General features: G+C 39.3%; 1 long non-coding RNA gene across 2 annotated transcripts; it reads right to left on the reverse strand.

Annotated features, from left to right (window-relative positions):
- LOC107180267 lies at window positions 1-26,472 on the reverse strand. 2 transcript variants are annotated; one of them, XR_006213425.1, is made up of 6 exons: window positions 12,657-26,472; window positions 11,101-11,193; window positions 4,509-4,648; window positions 2,901-3,109; window positions 1,605-1,734; window positions 1-517 (listed from the first exon to the last, which is right to left on the reverse strand). It is a non-coding gene; the product is annotated as an uncharacterized LOC107180267 (long non-coding RNA). The 2 variants fall into 2 exon arrangements; XR_006213424.1 differs by having other exon boundaries at window positions 2,897-3,109.
- Between the last annotated feature and the right edge of the window lie 912 nt (window positions 26,473-27,384).

Consider the following 27,384-nt stretch of genomic DNA (forward strand, 5'->3'; position numbering starts at 1 on the left):
CACTGAGACAGAGCAGGAAAAAAAAACACAGAGAGAAAAAGAGACACTGAGACAAAGCAGGACAAAATAGAGAGAAAATGGCCCAAGAGAGGCAGAAATTTGAGATAATGAGTAGAAAAAGCAGAAGGGAAGGCAGAATGAGAAAAAGGTGAAATGTGAAACCAACAAGAAGGGTAAGGGAAGACAAAAAATCAGAGTTCACAACAGAACAAGAAGAGAGGTATAGGCAGAACAAGAAATGAACAAAAAGCACACATCATGTGACACAGAGACACAAAGGGAAGAACAGTGAAAGAAGAGCCAGATCTAGGAGAACAAAGAGAATCACTAACAAAATGAAAAAACTGGAGAGAGACATCCAAGACAAGGCACAGACAACTCTTAGGAACAAGAAAATGAGACAAAGATACACAGAGAAGAAACTAACAAGAGAATCATGGAATGGCTGAGACACACTTTAGACAGAGAAGGAAGACCAAAGAGATTCAAGAAAAAAAAATAGACAAAGAAATACACACTTATGAGTGAAAGAGGTAAGCAAAGGTAGACATTCAGAGGAAGAGGGTAAGAAGTAAAGACAAGATAAAGTAAGGGGCACAACAGGCATATGAGAAGCATCACAAAAAGAAGACAACAAAAGAAAACCAAAAAGTGCATTAATAATTACAATAAGCTATCATCAGTACCAATACTACTTATATTACTAACAATAATTATTATAACAACCACCACCAATATAGATGTTTTCTATTTACAAACTTTTACCTTACAAATTTCTTACACAGAATCAAAACATGCCACTAGACGGTATTAATGGTCACCTGTATTGTGTCAAATGAACTTACAAAACTTCTTGGGTTGCCTTTTACTTACCATGTGCCAGACACTGTACTAAACACTTTACATACATGATTTCACTTAAGCCTCACATACGAGTCTAACCACAAACTAAATTGACAAAAGCCATACACCTATTGAGTAGCAGAAGATTTAAACAGAATGTGTACCTTTTAATATCCTGCTTCAATTGTTTACAAGGATTTTCAAAAGAGCCAAATAAGATGCCACGAGTGAATATTATGATAAAGGGCCCTTAGAGAGCATCTAGTCAATCCCCTCACTTTATTTCATCACCTTTCTCCATCCCTTTAAAAAACTGACTTCATTTTCATACCCTTCCCAATTACAATGGCAACTTCAGGGACTGGGCTTCCTTTAACACTAAATCTTAACTGCAGTAGATGCTTTCACAAGAGAAGGTGAGAAAGAACCATAGAGAAAAAAAAATTTCAGAAAAAAAAACATTTTTTTTTGTTTTAGGCTTCTATAGTTTACATCTCTAAGAGTATTGAGGCATTTATGTGGTGAAGACAAAGAAAAAACAAGATGAGACTCAATTACTCTGACACAACTGTATGCAGACTGTAATACCTTTGAATTGCTTCAGTGAACCTAGTTGGTAATACAGGTTATTGGTTATCCTCGGAACTCACTTTTGGCACCCCCTGCACGTTAAACCATCATACTTCATCCTATACAAACCTGGAACAAACAACTATTAGCTTTAAAGTGATCCTCACAGGATTATAACACTAACAACTTACTTCATTCTGCTGTTCTAAAATGTTAGCATGCCAGGCATGTTGATCTTCCTTTGATGTGTTCAAATTTCTTGCTCTCTGCATTGCTTTGGGGATACAATGATTTGGCAGATAAGAAGGGAACAATCAGGAGCTACAAAAAATGAGAGGGAAACAATGTAAATGCCATAAAGAAGTATTAACTGAGTACTAGGCAAGAGTTATGGGAAAATTCAAATTAATGAGCTATAGAAACGGGTCTCTACAAAGCTTAGAAACATAAAGTTGAGGTTTTTATGTCTTTAGAGATAAAACTAACACACGTTCTTCATTCAACAGAACAGGAAACTATGGCAAAAATAGGAAACTACCTTGCCTAATAACACTCACTGAATCACTGCAAACATCATCAATCCCCTTATTCTTTTGGTTGAATAATCTGTACAAAACCTATATAATCAGGGCTTACTACTTACTGATGCTTACCTCCATCTCCCAACCTACATCCCCTTAATCAGCTTCTCTTATCACCAACCTAGAGTATGCAGGGTCCTGGTTCTTTAGATCCTACATCCTAGATGTGTGGCGACAGATAACTCTGTGCCATTTCTGGTCAGGTTCCATCAACCAGCAAGTACAGCATAAAAAGATACAGCTCCTATGTATCTTCGCAAACAGTTTGTTTTTGCATTTTATCTCAAAGACAGCCCAAGGCATCTTGAAATATGTAAATGATTGTCAAGATTCCCCAATAGGGCCTCAAGAAAGACTCTGGGGACCAAAGGGTCCAAAATGATGATATGCCATGATCAATGGTGCAGATGCAGCAGTTGTTTCCCATGCTCTCCTTAAAGAAAGAACAATTTATGGGAGCCTGGGTGGCTCAGTCGGTTAAGCATCCAACTTTGGCTCAGGTCATGTCCTTGCGGCTGGTGAGTTCAAGACCCGCAACGGGCTCCATGCCTATAGCCTGCCTCGGATTCTGTGTCTCCCTCTCTCTCTGTCCCTCCCCTGCTCGCACTCTGTCTCTCTCTCCCTAAAAAATAAATAAACATTAAAAAAAAGAACAATTTAACTATAAGCCTCTACCACACACTAGTCCTACCCTAAACATCCTAACTCATGCAGCCTACTACTGTCTTCACATTATTTTCAACCATCTCACACCCAGTTGCTTCCCAGGTTAGTTAGGAAGCTGTTTTGACCAAAACATACACAGTTGATAATAACGGAAACAATCTTAATGGAAAACTAAGTGCAACGTAAAACAAGATCAAAATTAAAAGCTACTTATTATGCTTTTAGGGACAACTTACCCACCTCTGATGTGTGGCGGTTGTTGTGAGACTTCATCTTCCTACCTGGGCTCAGGAAAGAATCTTGGTAAAGCCTCCTAGCCTAGGGTTGTTGCCCAGTGATAGTGAGCTTTTCCCCTGGAGGATCCTCATGCCCCATCTCCACCTAGGGATCGTCAAAGGGAATGGGTCACTAACACTGTAGAGCAACAAGCCTATTCTTCAGAGGAAGATCTGGAGAAGAGATAAAAGAAAAATAAGTTACTGAAATGTAGAACACTGGAAAAGTCTGTCCCAATTAGCAATTAGTCATTAAATTAAACCTTGTCTGCCCTTTTCTTCAGATGGATTGAGGGGTGAAAATTTAAAACTGTGTAGCACTCCATATCCTACCTACCAGCCTAACAACATGCAAATGCTTCTATTCATTCCAGCTCCATTCCTTGCATTTCCCTTCATCTCCAAGAGCAATTTAAAACTGAATAACTACCCAAATTCCCATACCATGCTTTATTCTACAGTATCCACTGATGAGCATTTCTCTAGGGTGTATTATTAATATCTTGTTATTCTCATCATAAAATAGGATGGGGTTCAAGAAATCAAGGGCTTGAAAGTAAGAAAGGTAAAGTTTTCTCAACCGAGTGAGCCATCGAGTCACTTAGAAAAACTCCCACGTGATCTGACTCTGAGTTCTTTAAGAATTCTTCACATTGCCTCAGGCTTTTAAAAAGCACTATTTTAAGAACTGAGCAATCTACCTCAATCAAAGTGCCTCTCCATCTAGTTTTATATAGCATTTCCCTCTTTTAATTTTTATATCAAATATTAAGATACTGTAACAATGCCAAGGTAAACAAAACTGTTTTCTACTCAATCCACATAGTACATTTTCTTGAACAGCTCATATAAATGGGGCACCGCCAGAATCCCAGGATATTCAGAGAAATCAATAATGGTTACAGGCATATAAAACACCGGTTATAACAACATCTAAGCATATCTATGCAAAAGGAAAAACAAGATACAGAAAGCTAGGAATCCAGTAAATAGCTTACACAGGCCCTTGGGTCTCTGTTATTCTACCTTTCAGCAATTTTATGGTTCTTCAAATTAACAAATTCTCAACTTTTTAAAACAAGGGAATGACAGTGGCAATGGAATTGGGACTGCCAAAACAGGGCTAGGACACATATCAAGTTGGTACTATGCATCAACAAATCCTCAACACTTACCTACTAGTCTGTCAAAGGAATGTGGAAATAATTTCAATTTCAAGGCTTGCTAATCAGAATGGATAGGTTTGTTCTATCTTTCCTACTAAGTAGCTATGATATGCGAAAGGAAGTGATTTATTGTTTTGCGTCTCTCATTCTTTGTTTTTGAAATGGGGATCAAGTATGCTTGCCCTTATAGACCTCACTGGAGCTTAGCTCTGGAGGGATAAATGAAATAATAGGCCACACTCATCTGTAAAGTCAAAATATATGTGTCTACGACCAAAAAAAAAATGTAGGAACTGATAAAAAAAAAAAAAACTGGCTCATGTTCTGTTTTAAAAGCAGAGCTGCAAGAAGTTAAAGTCCATAAAGCCAAAGACAGAATTCCCATAATGATGAGCTCCCCAAACTACCTTTTTTTTTTCCAGGTGGCCTGCAAGCCATCATCTTAGGTTATTTGGAGTTTATCCAGATTCTCAAAAGGAAAGATCTGCTGAATGTGAAGCTGCTTAGAGCTACTTGCAGTCCTCAGGTTTCACATGCTCGGAACGTCCTTGAGAAGAAAGACAGGACTCAGGAAGACACCAAAACTGTTGAGAAATCCTCAACAATAAAAACAAAGCACTTTGTATGGTATGGTGTGGAAAGCACCAGGTATGGCTTCCAGATTCCTGATCAGGAATTACTATATGATAAGTACCTTTATATCAGTATCAAACAAATTCTAACAGAAGTATGTGAAAGATCACTTATTCAACTCTACTCTTTAGATAAGATATCCAGTGAAACCAAACCGGTGTTCTATGATGTTCTTTCTCAATATGAGCAGAATAGGCTTCAAAATCTCTTGGCAACATCCTTTCCCATCCTTATTTAAGATCTTTATCCCCTAATACAGGCTTCCAGTTAAACATGGCAATTCATGCATATCTATACATATTTATTCTGCTCCTTCTTGAAACCCCATTAATGATGGTAAATGGGCATTCCATGTACAAGTAAATTTACTCAAAGAATTTTTAAATTAATGGATTGAAGTACAAATTCATTTATACACACCCCAGTTAAGATACCTAAAAAGAAATGACTAGTCCAATCTCTCCAGATGTTCTGATCCACTCTGAACCATATTTACTGAGTATGGCTGCATTAGACCAAAGCCTTCTAGTTTTGTTATTACACTGATGACATGTTCAAGAAGCATTCCCTTCCCATTAAAGGGAAGCTAAAGCCAGAGAAAGTGATTACATTTTGGAACTGGTAAAAAAAAAAAAAAAAAAAGCAAAACAAAAAAAAACATATTTTAGGATTCAATACTCATTGACAAGAATTTTAAGACTCTCAATCTGTCATCTCATAGTTCAACAAAACGTCAACATACTTTAGACCTAAAACCCTAGAGTCATAGCTGGCCAGCTGGTACAAGTACTCCAACACTAGCCAAGTCACAGAATCATCACAGCTAGAAGGGGTATTATTGATCATATAATTGGACATTTTCATTCCCTAAAGAAACTGGGAGCCCTGGAAATGAAATTCCATCAATGTTATACAACTAGTTAGTAGGTGGCCAAGTGGTACTTAAACCCAGGTTATCTCTCAATTCAGAGGTCTTTTGCCTGTGGGGTATGGGCAAGGACACTCAGGAGTATAGGAGGCTTCTACAAAATTTTTTACCACATTTATATTTCACCATAAAAATAGTCTAGATCATTTAGATGACTACCTTTAAATGGAAAAATTCCAGTGCCAAATTAGTGGCAAGTGGTACTACTTTTGTTGCCTGGAGTTTAAAGAAAAGGACAGAGGAAAACAATATATCAATGAATATTGTACCAAATGAAAGACAAATAGCACTGCTATGTGCTATAACAAGATCTTGCAGCAGCTTGAAAAGGGTAATAATTTGGTTAAGGGTATTAACAGCACATGAGAGAAAAGACATGCCATGCTGCAAAGAAGCAATACGATAATAGAAACATTTTCACATTTTAGTAGCCATTTATATACTATTACTTTGTATACTTGCTGTGTTTTACAGTTTTATTATCGATCTAAGCACAAAGACTTTATTCTTATTTTTTTCATGCTCTTTAGCTTAAAAATTATTTCCATGAACTCAGAAGAGGCATAAGAATTTTTTAAAGAAAAGTTTAATCAAATACAGCAAAATGATAATTGTAGAATCTAAGTGGTGAGTATATTGGTGTTCACTAAACAAATTTTTCAACTTTTCTGAAAATGTTCATAATAAATGTTGGAGGGGAAAGAGGAAAAAATTGAGACAAGAGCTCCCTACTGTCAAACTTGTTGTACAGATTTCAGAAACAGTGTCTCAAATATCTAACATAAAATATAAAAATTATGCTCAATAAAAATTAACATGTTACTACTCCATATGCAATACAAGTGACACATCAATCAGAACACTTAAAAATTAGCACACCAATTAGCTTGAATAAAATTCAGTAAAATTACAATGTTGAAAATTGCATTTGGGTTACAAATTGCCAGGAAAAAAATCTACTCCTTGGGTCTTATGTAGGTACTTTGGACAGCTAGCTGGAGGTCACTAAATGGATTTTCTCTATCTTACATAGGAACATGCCCTTCTCTTCCCTCCCCGCCTCCAGTGTTCTCAAGGTACTATAGTTTATCACAAAAAAAATACTGAGAAAATAAATGCATACCCAAGAAACAGATTACCTAACTTTATTAGAGTAATTTAACCTGAAAATGAGGTGCAAAATGTGGAAATTGGGATAGAGCCTAGTTGTTAAGAAAGGTTTGTTTCTGCAACCTATTGTAAGTTTCAAAACTTAGAGAAACATTTAGGGTAGAACAGTCATATTTAATTTCAGAAACTTTTAATCAACCTATAGCTAAACTCTCCCTAAACTCACCATAGAGGCAACTGTCAATGTACTCACCTACCCTAACATGAACATAAAAAAAAAAAAAAAATCCCCTAACCAAGCCAGGCTGTTGGAGTAGAAAGTAACAGATAATGCACGAGAGAAGACTATAATGATTCATGGGATAATGGGCTATAGTTGGAAATCTCTGTATAAACCCACGTTCAGCTGAAACTAGAGATTATTACACATATAAATACTAATAGATATGTACATATACATGAGTTAATATGCATATATATATATATACATCTTTTTGCTCTTATCAATTCAGAAGGTATAGAAGCAATAACACCCCAGTAGCAATGAGCACACATAGCACCCACATCTCAATTTCTAATACTGCTCTCCAATAAAAAGAACAGAACTCATTGGAGAAATGGTAGATTCTGGGATGAGAGACATACACATGAGCCTGCAGCATCTTGTAGTGCCAGAAAGAGCTCAAACAAAAAACAAAAACTCACAAGGATGAGGTTATATTCAAGGAACCAACTGAAAGAACTCCCACTGGCCAAAGCTGAAACAATATGAACCAAAATAAGTAATACTGAATCATTATCCAGCATATAAAATAAATATTCATGAGTCCACATTGGTATATGTGAATTATTAAATAAATACATAAACTGGGGGAGAAAAGATACATTTTCTATGCAGAAGAATTCCAAATAACTTATGTAGATACTCAACCATCAAAGAGGTGGAGCAAAACTCCCCATTCTTTAAGCATATAGTGACTTCCTTTCAAATACACTATGATAAGGGAAAAAGTAATTTTTTTAATATTTATTTATTTTTTGAGAGAGAGCGTATGTGAGTGAGAGTGTGAGCATGAGTAGGAGAGAGGCAGAGACAGAGGGAGAGAATCACAAGCAGGTTCCGCACTCAGCACCGAGCCCAATGTGGGGCTCAATCCCACGACCTTGAGATCAAGACCTGAGCCAATATCAAAAGTCAGACGTTCAACCAACTGAGCCACCCAGGAGCCCCAGGGAAAAAAATAATTTTATATGTTAAGTGGAGAAACTTGGCAAACAGTACCTTAGCCAAGTGATAAGGATCAATATCAACAATGATATGTCATATTGATAGTATGTACTCAAGAAGTAAAAATGGCAGTCTATTTCTGTGGTCTTCCACCCAAAAACTCATGCTGAGTCTTGTCATGAGAAGAACATCAGACAAATCCCAATAAAGGGACATTTTACAGAATACTTGACCGTTAGTCCTCAAAATTGTCAAGGCTATCAAAAAATAAAGTCTGAGAAACTGTCATAACTAAGAGGAGCCTAAGGAAGACACGACTACTAGATAAAATGTGGTATCTTGGACGGGATCCTGTAACATTAAAAAAGCATTAAAGAAAAACTGAGGAAATGTAAATAAAGTATGGACTTTAGTTAATAATAATGTAGCAATACTGGTTCACTAATTGTGACAAATGTATCACAGCACTATAACATGTTAATAGTAAGGAAAAATGGGTGTGGGGTATACAGAAACTCCCTCTGTACTCTCTTCAAAACCATTCAGTAAACCTCTAAAATAAGCAAGTTTTTTTTTTCTTTTAAATCTTCCAACCAGATGCTGAAAGCTTAAAAATCGCAGGGTTTTTGTTTTGTTTTGTTTTTTATTTATTTTTTTAATATGAAATTTATTGTCAAATTGGTTTCCATACAACATGTTTTTTTTTTTTTAAAGCAAGTGCAAAATGGACCTGAGAACTGGTAATTCTGTGTTCCAGATTTTGCTGCAGTAGGTATCATCATTGTTGGCAAATCTGGCCTAAAGACTTGCTTTTTCTTTTCTGTTTATAGGGATTTAATTGTACTTAGTTTTAAAGTTGAAACATATGAGGCCCAAATATGAAGAATCCATAATGTCAAAGTTATTAAAATTAGCAATTAAACTCTTATTCTTGTTCATCAGACTTTATGGAAGGACCCAGTCAATCCATTACAAAATGAAGACAGTGAGTCATAGACAGTTTTCAGTCAGGGAAACATGTAAGGCTAGAAAATTCTAATGGTATATAGATCATAGAATAATTGCATACCAATGCTAAGCAATGGCAAGCATACTAACAAACAAAAAATATAGTATGCCATAAGTTTTCAAAGCTATGAATTAAAGTAACCTAGGTATTTGATAATGAGTCCAGTAATGTAATAGAGTATGACAAAAGTTTTCACCTCTATGGATAAGGTAACCTAGAAATTTTATGAGACGTGGTAATGTACACTGATCTCCCAGCAATATCCTTACTTCCAAACTGTTACAAACATTCAGTTACATATTTTATGCAATAAGAAAGTATTACTTGGATCTGCTGCATAGCCTCTAACATTTCTGGGGAAACTAGAATAGCATTCTAGTTGGTCAAACAAAATAATAAGTCTACCCAACATCTAAGAAATCTAGCACTGGCCAAATTTAAAATTTGCTTCAATCTCTCATCCTATCATGAAGAAATCAAAAGCTCATTTCCAACGTAGTCATCAGAATGAAGGATAGAGTTCTTTATCAAATTCATTTGCACAGGGAGCACAAGGAGCCTAACATTCGATGTCTCAGTACTCTAATTTGGAGAGATCAAGGAAAAGCAATCAAGTAAAACCTAAATCACCAATAAAAAGTCAACACAATATCATCAATATAATGATATATAACTGTGCATGGCCATTGAAGTTTAACTTGTTAAATTCAGTGGGTCAGCTAAGTCTCAAACAAATACTTAAGATTCAACTTGAGTTGGATTTTGAGGGAAACCAGTGTTAAGTGCTATTTGTCTATGCCAAAACTATGGTACTGAGAATATCAAGTTTTCTTCCAATCCAATCTGCAAGGCTTGAGGCAGAGGAAGGCATTAGCTCTGTTTAACCATACACCATCAATACTCTGTCACCAACCAAGTTTACAAGGTTTGGGGGAACAGTTACCTCAGTTCAGATATCAATTTTCTTCTCTTTAATATGGTAAATTCCCAGAACACTTTCACAAATTAGAATATTTTAGCAGACACCACAGATTAACTTTTTAAATTATTTACTTCAAGTCAAACTCCCATGCAGGTGTACATTTGCTAACCAGGGCCCAGATATCCTGAAAAAAAATTATGAATGCTTAATCATAGCAGCCCTAGGTCTTATGTTTTTCTACAATTTAGGGAGGTGGTTAGAGAAATGGGTAGATAAGTTGTAGAAAGGTAGAAAAACTAAAGGGGCATTTGGGAAAAGATGCACAAAACAAGGATCAGAAAACTTCCTCCAATCCTATATATTAAGGTTCTATAAGAAAGAAAGTCAGAAATGAAATCACAATAACCACTTAGAGAAATACCCAAAAAAAACCTTAAGTGCCTTCCAATTTTCCAAATGACAAAATGTCATTTTCAAGGATTGAGACATTCAATTCAAGTCTCTGTCTTAATTTATCAGCCATCCCTAGACTGAAGTTGAGACAGATGGTGATTTTATCCAAGGACCAGGACCAAAGGCTAAATGTTCCTATTCCCACTTCTGAACTTTTTCATAATTTTGCCAGCATCTCATTCCTTCTGTCCCCAAACTCATGAAAAGAAGTGACTCTAAGAAAACATGTGCTTCATTAAAATACACTTGCAAAAAGCAAGAAACACTGCAGTTGTGTCTATAAGCCTTTAGCCTACATATCCCGAGTAAACTGACCAAAGTGCTCCCTAGTCATACTTTGCATTTTCCCCTTGCCATCACTTTGCTCAATAAGAGTGTTTCTTTCACTCTTCTTCCTCTGTGCCCCACAGAACTTCCCAACATGTTTATGCTACTCATCAAATTGCCCAACACCATAATTACTTGCTCATTTTAGCATCCTTGTTGACAGGAATCATATCTATGGTTTTGTTATTTATTCCAGTATATAACCCAATAAGTATTTGTTGAGTTAACACAAAGATTATATCAATTTTGAAGATGCCCACATTTTCAGAGCATCCCATTTTATAAATGCTAGAGACTTTATTTCAAGCAATGGATTGAAATATAATATAATTAATTATAATATAATATAATATAATATAATATAATATAATATAATATCCAAGATTCACCTTTGGATGCTGTCTAGTGCAGGCTTCAATCCACTTAAAATTGATCCATCCTTCCTCTTCAGTGGGGGTATAGAACCAGCTCAGAATTGATCCCTTTAAAACAAATTCCAATAAATATTTATAGTTGTATATCAATGTTGAATAATTTCATTAGCAACAAAAAAAGGTCTCAAGCATAGACCAGTGTTTCTCAAATTGGGGTGATAAGAACCCTGGGGGTTTGTGGATATATTCTCCGGGATCCCCAAATCCTACATAAATTATATAAAACATCATATACCTTTAATAAAGATATCTTAAAATTGGAAAACATGTTTACATTTCAAATAACCTTGTTAAGTCACTGTTTCTCAAAACATATATTCTTTAGGATCTCAAGAAATTTTGTTCCTTTAAAACACATTTTATCCTGACTAATTCAGTTTGAGAAACAATGGCATAGACCACATCTCCAAGGTGGCTCAGAATCATTTGTATACTACTACCAATCAGTCAGACTGGGGGATGTCTTTAGGCATCAGTGGAAAACAAGCCATGAGGAAATATTGACAGGAATTAAAATGAGCAGTAAGAGAAGCTCCACTCATTAATATGGTTATTCTTGCTCCTGCCAGGATGCATGGCTATGCACAAAAGTTTTGAATTTGATGTTAATATTTTTTTCAGCTGGACCTTTTTCAGTTTGTTTCATACCAGGGAGGCTAAGCTTTTTAGCTTATCAAGACATCTGCTGAGAAAAGGGGAAGGGGAAAGGGTATATTTAACTTCATAAAGTGGGCAATGCCATGGTTTTCTTATAAAACTTACATTTCTCCATTGCCTTCTTGCAAAGTAGGTTCTACAGATATCTCTAAAAAGGCATCACTACTCTCATGTTTTGGGGCAGAGATAGAATAAAAAGGTACAAAATGCCAACGTATCAGATTTATACCCCCAATCCCTGAACCTTGAAAAGTTCAAGCTTATAATGAGATTTGACAATCAACAATTCCCCAGCCTTGGCATATAGCCAAACACAACAAGCTAGGCCTTGTCTCTTTATTCACTTTTCAAAACAAAATGACACTAAAATAAACCAACTGGACTACACATATGGCTGCAATATTAATCATATCCTGGACCAAAGAGAAAAAGTAAACCCACCTCCCTCTTTAAGTTGATCCAACTAACTTCAAAGCCTAGTGGGCTCCCTTTTTAAAACTCTATAACTTACAATTCACACCACACAGCACTTGATTATCATTCCCTAAAGGTATTTCAAGTGTGCTTATATTAGCTTCCCAGCAATACAACCATCGCAGAAATGAGATTATATAGGACTACATCATTTCTACCCCTCACTTCAGTGTAAACTAGCATAGAGTGGGGTATACAATAGTTCTGTTGGTTAACGCATATGGTGATATACATATATATATATATATATATATATATATATAATTGCAGATGAGACAGGAACAAGGAAGGAGACCCTCTGACTTTTCTACGACTAGCATTTAAGAGAAAGAAAATAGAACATGGAAAAGATTACTTAATAGCTACAAAGTAGTACTTACAGTATTCTAAAGAGCCAGAGACTCTTCTTACAGCTGTCCAAGGAGCTAATAGTGCATACTGCACCCTGAGCTGGGCCAATCTTTTGACATCCTTGTCAGAGGAATAGTATCCTTTTTCAGTGATTACAAAGAACTGCTGTTGTGACGACTAGTTATTTGCTTCAAGAGTTCCATATTAAACACTTATCTGCCACACCCTGCACACTAGAGACTAGGATATTATTCTTTTTACCAAGCAGCTGTTGAAATTCATGTCCAGAAGAATGATTAGATCTTGGCTTATTTTTCAATATAAAACAGGAAAACTGGGCCCATCATTTTTAATCCCTCACTTCACTGTAGTGCTTCAGGCTAGTTTAAATTAGCAGATTTAAATAGTGTGCATTTTATTTATGTAATAGATTAATCAAGTAAGATGAATTATGGTTTTCAAAAGTGCCTCAGCGTATGTTCTCTCATTTCATTCTTTTACAGCAATCTTCTTGAAATAAGTAAGGGGTGGTAGATGCTTCAGATGAAGAAATTTAAGGATTAGAATGTTTAGGTAGTTTTTCTAAAAGTGAACAGTGGTAAAGCCCAAATAAATAATGGGTTTTAAAATGGTGGTAGAGCCCAAAGATACTGCTCTTAAGAGTTCCACTCTAGAAGTCTTTTGGGAATACCAAAATAGCAAGAGTCACAGTGGTCTATCCACAGACCCAGCACCCTTAGTAAAATGAGAGACACTGGTCATCAGGTACATGGTATAAATGGGTTTTTGGACCTCAAAATTCAATGACCAGGTTTACAATTCCACCTTGCAAACAGTATTTTTTTTTTAATTGTACGCTGGCAACAGGCACAGTACAATAGCAATATACAAGAGGAGAAGCGAAATTCTTGGCCAGGCAATCTGCTCTGGAAGGAAGAATACACAGACAATGCTAATCTTTCTTCCTGGGAGACAATTTTCAACTGATACTTATACTGGAAATCTAAAATAAAAGGTGGCAATCCAGCTTTCTAGGCCTGACTTGCCTTGAGCATTTTGCTCAGTAAAGCAGTAACAGAAATGGTCAGGGATGGTTCCTATCCCAGAATGTAACAACTGGAATTGGGATTATTAACAAATGCAGACAAAGGAGTGAAGGTCCATCCACCTAATTCAGGCCTGCTTTGGGTAGTCAACACTGCACAAACACATCAAAATGGTAGGAAAATCTTGGGCTGATGACCTGAAAAAAATGGGACAATCAGTACTGTGTTAATAACACAGAAGAGACTTTGGGTACTCAGCATTACTCAGAAGCAATGCAAAGAAGTGGAGGGGTCCATGTCTGATGGGAGGGACCAAGGATAGTGCAACTGAGGCATTACAGCAATACAAAGTGAGTAATGCAATGACATCTGGGATTGTTAATGTTTTAAATCCAAGAGAAAGGGCCTTGCCCAGTCAACATTCCCCAGCAATAATGCAAAAGGGGCAGGGTGGCGTTGGGAGGGAAAAAGGAACACAATCTTATTTAGTGGCCCAATACATGAACACCTGAAATTGTGAGAATGGTGCTTATGCACCTTGGATGGGTCGGTGAGCAAGGGGTGGGAAGAGGGAAGGAAGGGGAAGATCATGACTACTTGGAATTTTATACAAAGAAGCAATACAAAAGGAGAGGGAGTATGGGGTACTATTTGATGGACAAGTTCACAGCATACTGCCATGTTTATACTTTATTATGCCAGGGGAAATTGGTGCTGGGAGTGTTTGCCTAACAAGGCCAGGGAGGAAAAACCCATTGTTAATTGCCATTGTGCCCACTAATAGTTTAATAACTCTAAACTAATAGAGTTTTGTGTGGTCAGCAACCCCTGCATTAATGCAAAGGGGGTTTAAGGGAATGTTATCCTAAATCTAACAGAAGGGAACATAGACAATTGCACATTGACAGTCCAAGAAAGGGGCCTTAGTACCCCTGATGTATACAAAGCGGGTACAGAGGTCCCATCATTGCTAGTGGTGCACATTAATTGTCCAAGAGCTGAGGTCATGATAGCACTCCTCAGCAGCAATCCAAAGATAGTGGTAAATGCATAGGGCATCCTTTAGCACTGCACAAATCCACAGACACATACAAGTCTGTACAATTATAATCTCAAGAGAAGAGCTCATTTATGGTTAACACACCCTTGATACAAAGGGGGTTTGAGGGAATGCAACCCTAGTCCAACAGAAAAGATGGACAATTGCAATTATGCACATTAGAGTCTAAAAGAAAGGGCATTAGGTAAATAACATCTCCTTACTCCAAAGCAAAGAGGGGTTCTAGTATAAGACACACTTAGCAAACTGCATTTATACACATGAACTTTTCAAGTGAAAGAGTCTTAAGTAGTGGACACTACCTGCTGAACCTGGTAAGGAAGTAGGCAGGATCCTTAGCGCACAAAATAGGAAAAAATGCAATTGCACATATTACCACTCCAAAAGAGGGCCTTGGTTGATCAGTACACACTGCTGTACTGCAAAGGGAAGCTGAGGGTGTATAACTATTTCAATTATGAATATTAATGGTTTACTAGAAGGAACTTGGGGAGAAAACAGTATCCCCTGCAGCAGTGCAAAGCAGGTACGAGAGTTTTGAAAGTGATAGGGTTGTGGAAACTACAATTCTGCACATTAACCATCCAAATGTAAATGTCACAGCAGTGGGCACCACCTACTGGAAGGCATAGAAGTAGGGGTGGAGGATGTCCTCATCTAGTGCACAAGAACCCAGACTAATGCAATTATGCACATTAACAGGATAAGTTAGGGATCAGCAACCCTGGCATACAGCAAATGACATACAATAGAGTAGGTTGAACTAAGTTGCAATTATGTACATTAATGTCCAACAGATATGGTATGATCAACTAAAACCATGTATCTTGTACAGATACAAGGATCTTAAAATAATGGGCACTCCTTGCTAAAGATAAAGGGAGTGGGGAGAGGGGTGTCCTTATTTGGTGTACATAAAAATGTACAAATGCAATTATGCATAATCACAAGGCATGAAAAAAAGGCCTTAGTGATCAGTACCCCTTCTGGGGTCTCAGAAGGTAGTATCTTATTCAAACAGGATGAGCCTGTGCAATTATGCACATTAATGTCCATGGTGCATGGCTGTGGTCAATTACAATTGTCTTCCTTGACTGCTCAAGTGTAACAGTCTTGTACAGGGCACGGTCTTGTACAGTGGGCACTCCCTGCTTGAAGATACAGGGAGTGGAGAGAGGTTTTCTTCTCTAGCACATAAGAACCCAGATAAATATAACATGCATCTTAACAGGCCATGAAACAGAACCTTATGGGTCAGAATTCCCTGCAGTACTTCAAAGGGAGTGTAAAGGGGAAGAATCCTAATGTAATTGTCATTGTGCTCATTAACAGTTTGAGAAAGGGGCCTTAAATGGACAGTACCCCATGCGGTAAAGCTTAGAGGCTGTGAAAAGACTCAGGGACCCAAGTTAACTCAAAGGACAGTGGACAACCAATACTACACACATCCAGAGTCCCAAAAGTCCCACTTTAAGGTGGTCAGTCACTTCTGCTTCAGTAATTGCAGGAGTCTTGAACTAAAAGGTACAGTTGTGGACAACTGAGTATGCACAAGACAACAAAGGCTGTGCACATTAACTGCATTAGTGTGTAAAATCTTAAGTAGTAGGCACCTCTTGCTGGAATATAAATAGTATGGGGAGAATCCTTATCTAGGTATAAGAGTGAATTTAAGTATGCACATTAACAGTCCAAGAGAGTGACTCTTGTCTAGTCAGAAGCCCCCACAGTAATGTAAATTGGGCAAGGAAATGAGATCCCATTCTAACATAAGGGACCATTGGCTACTGTAATTATGCACATTTAAACTATAAAGGAGAAGCAGTTATAGTTGGTCAGCACGCCTGACACAGAGAAGGTGTGATGGGGATGGGATCTCCAATTTGGGGATGTGCAATCTGGCACATTAACTGTCCAAAAGAAGGACCTTAGGTGGTTAGTACCCCCTGCTATAATACTAAGAAATAAAGATATTAGCTTATCAAGAGGGTATATGCACATTTAGAGTCCTAAGAGAAGTACTTTGAGATACTAACATCCCCTGATGCAATACAAAAAGGGTGGGAAATTAGTTAAAAGTGAAGGACCATAAACATTGGAATTTTGCTACAAATAATCCCCCCCAAAAAATAACTAAAGTAATTAATACAGAGAGTACAGGGGACTTAAATGAATGACAGTGTGGTCAATTGCCATGGTTCACTTTATTGTAGTACAAAGGTCTCGAATAAAGGGCATTCACTGCTGAATACAAGGGAAGTTAGTGAAATCTTACCTACTGCAGAGAAAGATGAACAAATGCAATTATGCACATTAACAATGCAAAAAAAAGGGGGTCTTGGTATTCAGCACCCCTTACTATAATGCTAACAGGGGGTCAGAGAATGAGATACACCTGAACAGTCTCAAGTACCTTCTGTGGTAATGCAAAGGGAGTTGCGGGGCAAAGGCCAAGGGATGAAATCATAGACTAAAAAAGGGACCACTGTTGTAACTGAGCATAAAAACTGTCCCAAGCACCCTCTCTGATAATGTACAAGGAGTTGGAAGGCATGAGATCTGAGACTAAGAAAAGGGACCAAATCTGCATTTGAGCACATTCATAGTACCAAGTACCCTCAGCAGTAACCCAAACAAAGTTTGAAGGGCATGGATCTCAGACTAGGAGAAAGGACCACACCTGCAATAGCGCCCTTTAATGGTCCCAAAAAACCTTCCCAAGTATTGCAAAGGGAGTAGAAGAGAATGGGATCCTAGACCAACAGAAGGGACCACAGCTGCAGTTAGCACCTTAACAGTTCCAGATGCCTTTCTAGGTAATGTAAAGGGGCTGGGAAGTCATGGGATCCTAAACTACAAAAGTGACACAGCTGCAATGAAGCACTTTAACAGTTCCAAGTACCCTCTGCTATAATGCAAAGACAGTAGGAGGGCATGGAAAAGTATATGAACAGAAGGAACCACAGCTAAAATTAAGTACTTTATAAGTTCCAAATACACTCCCAGATAATGTAAAAAGGAGATGGTGGGCATGGGATCCTACAAAACAGAAGGTACCACAGCTGCAATAGAGCATTTGACAGGCCCAAGTACGCCCTGCTGTAATGCAAATAGAGATGGAGGTGTGGGATCCTAATCAGAAGGGAACACAGGCTGCAATTAAGCACCTTTCAGTACCAAATCTGATCCCAGGTAATATAAAGGGAAGAGGTGGTCATGACCAGCAAAATGGACCACACCTGTATGTAATGCACATTTACAGTCCCAAGCACTATCTGCTATAATGCAATGGGGGTTGGAGGACATCGGATCCTAGACTAACAAAGGGGACCCACAGCTGCAAATAAGTACTTTAACAGTCCCCCAAATCCTCCCAGATAATGTAAAGGGAGTAGAAGGGGATGGGATCCTAAATCAACAAAAGTGACTACACCAGGAATTAAGTACTTTAACAGCCCCAAGTATCCACTGCTATAATGCAAAAGGGTAGGAGGGCATGGGAAACTAGACACACAAAAGGGACCACAGCTCCAATAGAGCATTTAAACAGTCCCAAATACATTCTCAGGTAATGCAAAGTGAGTTGGAGAACATGGGATCCTAGACTAACAGAAGGGACCAGGGCTGCAATTAAGCCATTAAAAGTCCCAAATATCCTCTGCTATAATGGAAAGGGAGTTAGAGGGCATGGAATGCTAGACTAACAGAAGGGACCACAGCTGCACATGAGCATATTAATTGCCCCAAATCTGTTACTAGGTAATGGAAAACGGGTTGGAAGGGACTGGAAACTAGATTAACAGAAGGGACAACAACTGTAATTAATAAGCATGTTAACATTCCCAAATCTGCTCCCGGTAATGTAAAGGGGGAAGGGCAAGAGATCCTAGACTAACAGAGGGGACCCCACCTGCAGTTAAGCACTTTAACAATCCCAAGTACCATCTGTTGTAATGCAAAGAGAATAGGAGGGCATGGGAAACTATACTAATTTAATTACGTGGTCTCTTTTAACAGTCCCAAAAATCCTCTCAGGTAAACAGAGTAGGAGGGGATGGGACCACGGAATTACAGAAGGGACCACAGCAGCAATTAAGCACTTTAACAATCCCAAGGACCCTCTGTTATAATGCAAAGATAATAGGAGGGCATGGGAAACTACTAACAGAAGAGACAACAGCTGCAGTTAAGCCACTTAGAGTCCCAGATACACTCCCAGGTAACACAAAGGCAGTTGGAGGGCTTGGGATACTAGACTAACAGAAGGGACCACAGCTACAGTTAAATCCACTAACAGCCCCAATGACCTCTGCTGTAATGCACAGGGAGTTGGACAACATTGGGATCCTATAACAGAAGGGACCAGAGATGCAATTAAGCATTTTTAGTCCCAAATACCATCTGATAATACAAAGGTAATACAAAGGATCCTAAACTACTGGGACCACAGCTAAAATTAAACATATTAAGAGTCCCAAGTAGCCTCCGCTGTATGCAGAAGGAGTTGGAGGACATGGGACCCCAGACTAACCAAAGGGACCACAATTGCAAATGAGCACATTACTAGTCCCAAATCCACTCCCAGGTAATGCACTGAGTAGCAAGGGATAGGACCCTAGACTAAGAAAAGGGACCACAGCTGCAACTAAGCACTTTAACAGTCCCAAAGAGAATACAAAGGGCGTTGAAAGATATGAGATCCTAAACTAACAGACAGGACCATGACTGCAATTAAGCACCTTAAAGGTCTGAAGTACCCTCTGCTGTAATGCAAAGGAAGTAGGAGTACATGGGAAACTAGATTAACAGAAGGGACTATAGCTGCATTAAGCTCATTAACAGTCCCAAATCCTCCATCTGCTCTAATGCAGAGGAAGTGAGAAGGCACAGGATAACTAGATTAATAGAAGGGATTGTAACTGCAATTAAGCACATTAACAGTCCCAAACGCCCTGCCATTAATGTAAAGGGAGTAGAAGGGGGATGGGATCCTAGACTAACAGGGGGCACCACAGCTACATTTAAGCACCTTAAAGGTGCCAAGTACCCTCTGTTCTAATGCATAGGGAGTTGGATGGAATGCTACATTAACATAAGGGACAGAGCTGCATTTAAGCAAATTAACAGTCCCATGTACATTGTGTGCTAATGCAAAGCAACTAGAAGGGGATGGGATCCTAGACAAATTAAAGGGACTCTGGTGGCAATGAAGCACGTTAACAGTCCCAAGTATCCTCTGCAGTAATGCAAAGTCAGTAGGAGGGGATAGGATCCTACACTACTAGAAGGCACCATAGCTGCCTTCAAGGACCTTAAAGATACCAACTATCCTCTGCTGTAATGCATAGGGAATTGGAGAGGATGGAATACTACACTAATATAAGGGACAGGAGCTGCATTGAAGCATATTTACAGTCCCTTGTACCCTCTGTGGTAATGCAAAGCAAGTAGGAGGGAATGGGATCTTAGATTGACAGAAGGGATTGTAGTACCAACTACCTACATTAAGAGTCCCAAGTATCCTTTGCAGTAATGCAAAGGAAGTAGGAGAGAATGGGAACATAAACTAATAAAAGGGGCCATAGCTGCATTTTAGCACCTTTAAGGTCCCAAATGCCCTCTGTTATAATGCATAGGAAGTTGGAGAGGATGAAATCCCTATGCTAACATATGGGCTGTAGCTGCATTCAAGCACACTAACAGTACCATGTACCCTCCATGATAATGCAATGGAGTAGGTGGAGATGGAATCCTAGTCTAACAGAAGGGACTATAACTACAATTAAGCATATTAACAATCCCTTGTACACTCTGTGATAATGTAAACTCTGTAGGAGGGGATGGGATCCTAGACAAACAGAAGGGACTATAGCAGTAATTGGGCACATTTACAGTCCCAAGTGTACTCTGTAGTAATACAAAGTAGGAAGGGATGGGAACATAAACTAACAGAAGGGGGCATAGCTGCATTTAAGCATCTTAAAGATCTCAAGTACTCTCTGCTGTAATGCAAAGGGAGTTAGGTGGGGATGGGATCCCAGACTAACAGAAGGCACTGTAAGTATACTTAAGCACCTTGAAGGTCCCATCTGCTATTAAGCATAGGGAGTTGGAGAGGATAGAATCCTACATTAACATAAGGGATCACAGCTGCATTTAAGCACATTAACAGTCCCAAGTCCCCTCTGCAATTATGCAAATGCATTAGGTGGGGATGGAATCCTAGGTAAAAGAAGAGCTGCCTTTAAGCATAAACAGTCCCCTTGTACTTTTTGTGGTATTGCAAACCCTGTAGGAGGGGACAGGATCCTAGGCAAACAGAAGGGATTATAGCAGCACTTATGCACATTATCAGTACCTTGTACCTTCTGTAAGTAGGTAGAGGATAGGATCCTAGACTAACAGAAGACACCATAGCTGCATTTAAGCACTTAATTGTCCCTTGTGCCTCCTGTAGAAATGCAAACGTTTAGGAGGGGCTAGGATTATAGACAAACAGATGGGACTGTAGTGGCAATTAGGCACATTAACAGTCCCAAGTATCCTCTGCAATAATGCAAAGTGTAAGTAGGAGGGGCTGGGAATGCACTAACAGAGGGGTTGTAACTGCATTTAAGCATCTTAAAGATTTCCAGTACCTTCTGCAGTAATTGAAAGGGAGTTAGGTAGCAATGGGATCCCAGACTAACAGAAAGCACCATAGCTTAAAAGCACCTTAAAAGTCTCAAGTACCTTCTGTTGTAATGCACAGGGAGTTGGAGAGGATGAAATCCTACACTAACTTAAGGGACCATGGCTTCATTTAAGCACATTAACAGTCCCACGTACCCTCCATGATAATGCAAAGGGAGCAGGTAGGGATGGGATCCTCATCTAACAAAAGGGACCACAGCTGCATTACAGCACATTAACAGTCCCAAGTAGCCTCTGCAATAATGCAGAGTTAGGTGGGGATCGGGTCCTAGATTAACAGGAAAAATCTTAGTTGCATTTAAGCACATTAACAATCCCTTATACCCTCTGTGGTAATGCAAACAGTGTGGAATGGGACAGGATCCTAGATTAACAGAAGGGATTGTAGCAGCAATTAGGCACACTAACATCCCAAGTATCCTCTGCAGTAATGCAAAGCAAGTAGGAGAGGACAGGAACATAAACTAACAGAAGGGGCCATAGCCACATTTAAGCACCTTAAAGGTAGAAACTACTCTCTGCTGTAGTGCATAGAGGGTTTGGCAAGGATGGAATCCTACATTAACATAAGGGTCTGTGGATGCATTTAAGCACATTAACAGTCCCGTGTATTCTCCATTAAAATGTAAAGGGAGTTTGTGAGGGTGGGTTCCCAGTCTAACAGAAGGGACCAATGCTACAATAAGTTCATTAGTGTCTCAAGTACCCCCTGCAATAATGCAAAGAGAATTAGGTGGGGATGGGAACCTGAGTTAACAGAACAGACGGTAGCTGCATTTAAGCACCTTAACAGTCCCTTGTATCCTCTGTGGTAATGTAATCCATGCAGAAGAGGGTGAGAATCTAGACAAACAGAAGGGACTATAGTGGCAGTTAGGCACATTAACAGTACCAGGTAGCCTCAGCAGTAATGCAAAGGAAGCAGGAGGAGATGGGAACATAAACTAACAGAAGGGGCCATACCTGCTCTTAAGCACCTTAAAGGTCTCAAGTATTCTCTGCTATAACACAAAAGAAGTAGGAGTGCATGGGATTAACAGAAGAAACTATAGCTGCAATTAAACTGATTAACAGTCCCAAATACCATCTGCTCTAATGCAAAGGAAATGGGAAAGCATAGGATCTTAGACTAACAGAAGGGATTGTAAGTGCAATTATGCACAGTAACAGTCCCAAATGCCCTGCCATGTAATGTAAAGGGAGTAGAAGGGGGATGGGATCCTAGACTAACTGGGGGACCACAGCTATGTATAAGCATCTTAAAGGTGCCAAGTACCCTCTGCTCTAATGCATACAGAGTTGGAAAGGATGGAATCCTACATTAACATAAGGGACAGAACTACCTTTAAGCACATTAACAGTCCCATATACACTGTGTGCTAATGCAAAGTGAATAGAAGGGTATGGAATCCTAGAGTACTGAAAGGGACCACAGCTAAAATTAAACATGTTAAGCGTCCCAAGTAGCCTCCGCTGTATGCAGAAGGAGTTGGAAGACATGGGACCCCAGACTAACCAAAGGGACCACAATTGCAAATGAGCACATTACTAGTCCCAAATCCACTCCCAGGTAATGCACTGAGTAGCAAGGGATAGGACCCTAGACTAAGAAAAGGGACCACAGCTGCAACTAAGCACTTTAACAGTCCCAAAGAGAATACAAAGGGCGTTGAAAGATATGAGATCCTAAACTAACAGACAGGACCATGACTGCAATTAAGCACCTTAAAGGTCTGAAGTACCCTCTGCTGTAATGCAAAGGAAGTAGGAGTACATGGGAAACTAGATTAACAGAAGGGACTATAGCTGCATTAAGCTCATTAACAGTCCCAAATCCTCCATCTGCTCTAATGCAGAGGAAGTGAGAAGGCACAGGATAACTAGATTAATAGAAGGGATTGTAACTGCGATTAAGCACATTAACAGTCCCAAACGCCCTGCCATTAATGTAAAGGGAGTAGAAGGGGGATGGGATCCTAGACTAACAGGGGGCACCACAGCTACATTTAAGCACCTTAAAGGTGCCAAGTACCCTCTGTTCTAATGCATAGGGAGTTGGATGGAATGCTACATTAACATAAGGGACAGAGCTGCGTTTAAGCAAATTAACAGTCCCATGTACATTGTGTGCTAATGCAAAGCAACTAGAAGGGATGAGACCCTAGACTAATAGAAGAGATTGTAGCTGCAATGAAGCACATTAACAGTCCCAAGTAGCTGCTGCAGTAATGCAAAGGAAATAGGAGGGGATGGGAGCATAAAACTAACAGAAGAGGCTATAGCTGCATTTAAGCATCTTAAAGGGTCCAAGTACCCTGTGCTGTAATGCATAGGGAGTTGGAGACAATGGAATCCTACAGTAATATAAGGAACCACACAGCTTCCTTAGAGCACATTAATAGTCCAAAGTACCCTTTGCAATAATGCAAAAGGAAGTTAGGTGGGGACAGGATCCCAGATTAACAGGAGAAACCATAGCTGCCTCTAAGCACATTAATGGTCCCTCGTACCTTCTATGATAATACAAACTGTGGGAGGGGATGGGACAAAGAAAAAGAAAAGGGAAAGTGGTAATTGGGCACATTTAGAGTCCCAAGTATCCTCTGCAGTAATGCAAAGTAGGAGGGGATGGGAACATAAACAGAAGGGGTCATTCATAGCTACATTTAAGCACCTTAAAGGTCTCAAGTACCCTTTGCTATAATGCAAAGCAGGAATAAGTGGGAAACTAGATTAACAGAAGGAACTATAGCTGCAATTAAGCTCATTAACAGTCCCATTGTACCCTTCATGATAATGCAAAGAGAGTAGGTGAGGACAGGATCTAACAGAAGGGACTGTAACTACAATTACACACATTAACAGTCCCAAGTACCCTCTGCAGTAATGCAAAAGAATTTAGATTGGGATGGGAACCTAGGTTAATAGAAGAGACCATAGCTGCCACTTAGGCACATTAACAGTCCCTTGTACTCTGTGTAATGCAAACTCAGTAAGAGGGAGGAGATTGGGATCCTAGACAAACAGAGAGGACTCTGGCAGCAATTAAGCACATTGTAGTCCCAAATATCCTCTGCAGAAATGCAAAGGAAGTAGGAGGGGGTGGGATCTTAGACTAACAGAAGGCACCATAGCTGCCTTTGAGGGCCTTAAAGATCCCAACTACCCTCTGCTGTAATGCATAGGGAGTTAAAGAGGATAGAATCATACACTAACATAAGGGACAGAGCTGCATGTGAACACATTAACAGTCCCATGTACAATCTGTGCTAATGCAAAATGAGTAGGAGGGTATAGGATCCTAGACTAATGGAAGGAATTATCGCTGCAGTTAAGCACATTAACGTTTCCAACTATTCTCTGCAGTAATGCAAAGGAAGTAGGAGGGGATGGGATCCCAGACTAACAGAAGGGACCATAACTGCCTTAAGCACCTTAAAGGACCCAAGTACCCTCTGCAATAATGCAAAGGGAGTTAGGTGGAAATGGGATTTTAGGTTAACAGTAGGAGACATTGGGGATTGCAATTTTGCACATGAACAATTTTAGGAGAAGAGCCTTAGATAATTAGCACTTTTTAGATATAGAGATGGTGCAGGGTTCCTGATACAAAAGGCTCAGTCTAGCCAATTAATATTGTACACATAAAATGTCCTAGTGTATTGTTCTTGGGTAGTAAGGGTCCCCTGCTAGAATACAAAGGGAGTGGGTGTGGCTAGTCCACAGAACATGTGCCAATGCAATTATGAAAATTATCAATTCAAGAGAAGTGTCTTTGAGTGATCAGCCCACATTATAGTATGCAAATGGAATACAGTGGCTCTTTCAAATGTACAGGACTCTGCACAACTCCAACTGTGCAAATTAACTGTCCAACAACTGAGTTCCTGAATAATCTGCACTCCCTAGCAATATCCCAAAGTGGTTAGGACGGGGTGGGATTCCATTTTTTATTGCGCAGCACCATGGACATATGCAATTATGCACATCAACTGTTTAAGTGACCTTGGGTAATCAGAACCCCTCATAAGCAATGGCATAAAGATAAAGTTATATCCTAGACTAACTGTTGGGACAGTGGGCAATGAGGATTTTACATATTAATGCAGGGTAGTAAGTAGTCTGCACTACCTAGGAGTAAAGAGAAGAGCATGGGTGGGTCTTACCTTTTAGGCAGGATCTTGAATATTAATGATTGTATTCATTAATATCCCAAAGTAAAGGACTTTGAAGATGAGCCCATCTGCTATAGTGCAAAGGAGTTGCAAAGGACTTGTGTAATGAACAGGGGTGTGGACAATTGGGATTATACTCATCAATCATTCAAGGAACATGGTCCCAGGTAGTCAGCACTGCCTAGTGGCAATGCAAAGGGGATGAAGGGTCATTGATTACTGGGCAAGACAACGTACAATTACAGTTTGGTACTTTAATTGTCAAAGAACAGCAGGCCATCCCAGAAGCAGGACAGAAATGGTAGGGTGCCTTTGTTTAATGGACAAGGCTAATACAATTTGGGACTGAGCATGTTAACTATTGAACAAAAGATTCGTGTTTTCTGCACCCAGTCCTGAATTCAGCAAAAGGACTGGGATCTAATCCAATGGGCAGGACAATTAAAATTTCACTCAGGGTAGAGTTCAGGTGACCAGCACAATATTATGAGCACTGCCCAGAAAACTGGGACTGTGACTACTGCAGCAATGACAAAAGAATGGTTTCTCCTTCCTTAAGGGCAGGTAATAGAGATGATGAGTAACTAAAATTATGAACAATAGTTATCTGATATGAAACTCAATTAACATTTCTAACATTGACACAAAGGTGAATAGATTGATTGTTCTAACGTGGGACAGTGGACAAATGGGATTGTGTACATTAATTGAAAATGATAACTCAGGTAGTCAACTCGGAAATTCAGCAATGCTAGAGGCACACAGGGTTATTCCAGTCTTATGGATGAGCAATGGACAACTTTTAGCACCAAATCAATGCAGATTGGAGTGACTTTAGGGAGAAGCAGGGTTAGGGTAATGGCTGGGGCTAGGGCTGGGGCTGGGGCTGGGGCTGGGGCTGGGGCTGGGGCTGGAGCTGGGGTTGGGGTTGGGGCTGGGACTCGGGCTGGGGCTAGGGATAGGGCTGGCGATAGGGCTGGGCAGCTGGAGCTAGGGCTGGGGCAGGGCTGGAGACAGGGCAGGGGCAGGGCTGGACACAGGGCAGGGGAAGGGCTGGTGCTAGATTGGGGCGCGGTTGCTGGGAGCAGGGCTGGGGAGGAAATGGGAACTATGGAGGCAAGGCACCACAGAAAATTGAAATTATGGGCATTGACACTCAAATATAACGTTTCACTAAAGGAAACAAGTCCACAGTAAGTCTAGTTTCCTGCATGATAGGTTTTACTCAATTCGTGCAGCATTCAGGATGGGAACAAAGCGAGGCCTGGACTGGAGTGGACCTTCAAATATTCCTTATTACATTTGGTCGTAAAGCTAAAATTTTAATTAACTACTTCTGTACTATAAGACTCTTACAAAATCCAAAAAGATGTAGTTTATTAAGTCAATTTCAGAGTAGAAAAGTAGTAAAAATTTTTTAAATAGCAATTTGAATTTGAATATCTAAAGCCAAAAAAAGCTTAAAGAATTAGTAAAAATTGAAAATTTTAACTTATTTTAAGGAACTCAAAAATAAAAACTCATTAAATGTAATTGAATTCTACAAATAAGCAAAGCTCCTAAATACATTTCCGGAATAGTAACTTAAAACCTAAAACTAATGCTAGCAGACCACATAATCAAACTACATAGGACTGTCATCCAAGAAATAAATAAAAATCAAAATCCGACCCCAGCAGTAGCCACGGGGTAGGTGTTCCTCTTGAAGAAGGCAGGGATTCCTCTTCTGCCACCTGCTGGCCAAAGATCATCTGTGATCCATTCTGGTTCTTGCCAGGACTCA

This window comes from Panthera tigris, chromosome X (assembly GCF_018350195.1).
Source record: "Panthera tigris isolate Pti1 chromosome X, P.tigris_Pti1_mat1.1, whole genome shotgun sequence".
NCBI lineage: Eukaryota > Metazoa > Chordata > Mammalia > Carnivora > Felidae > Panthera > Panthera tigris.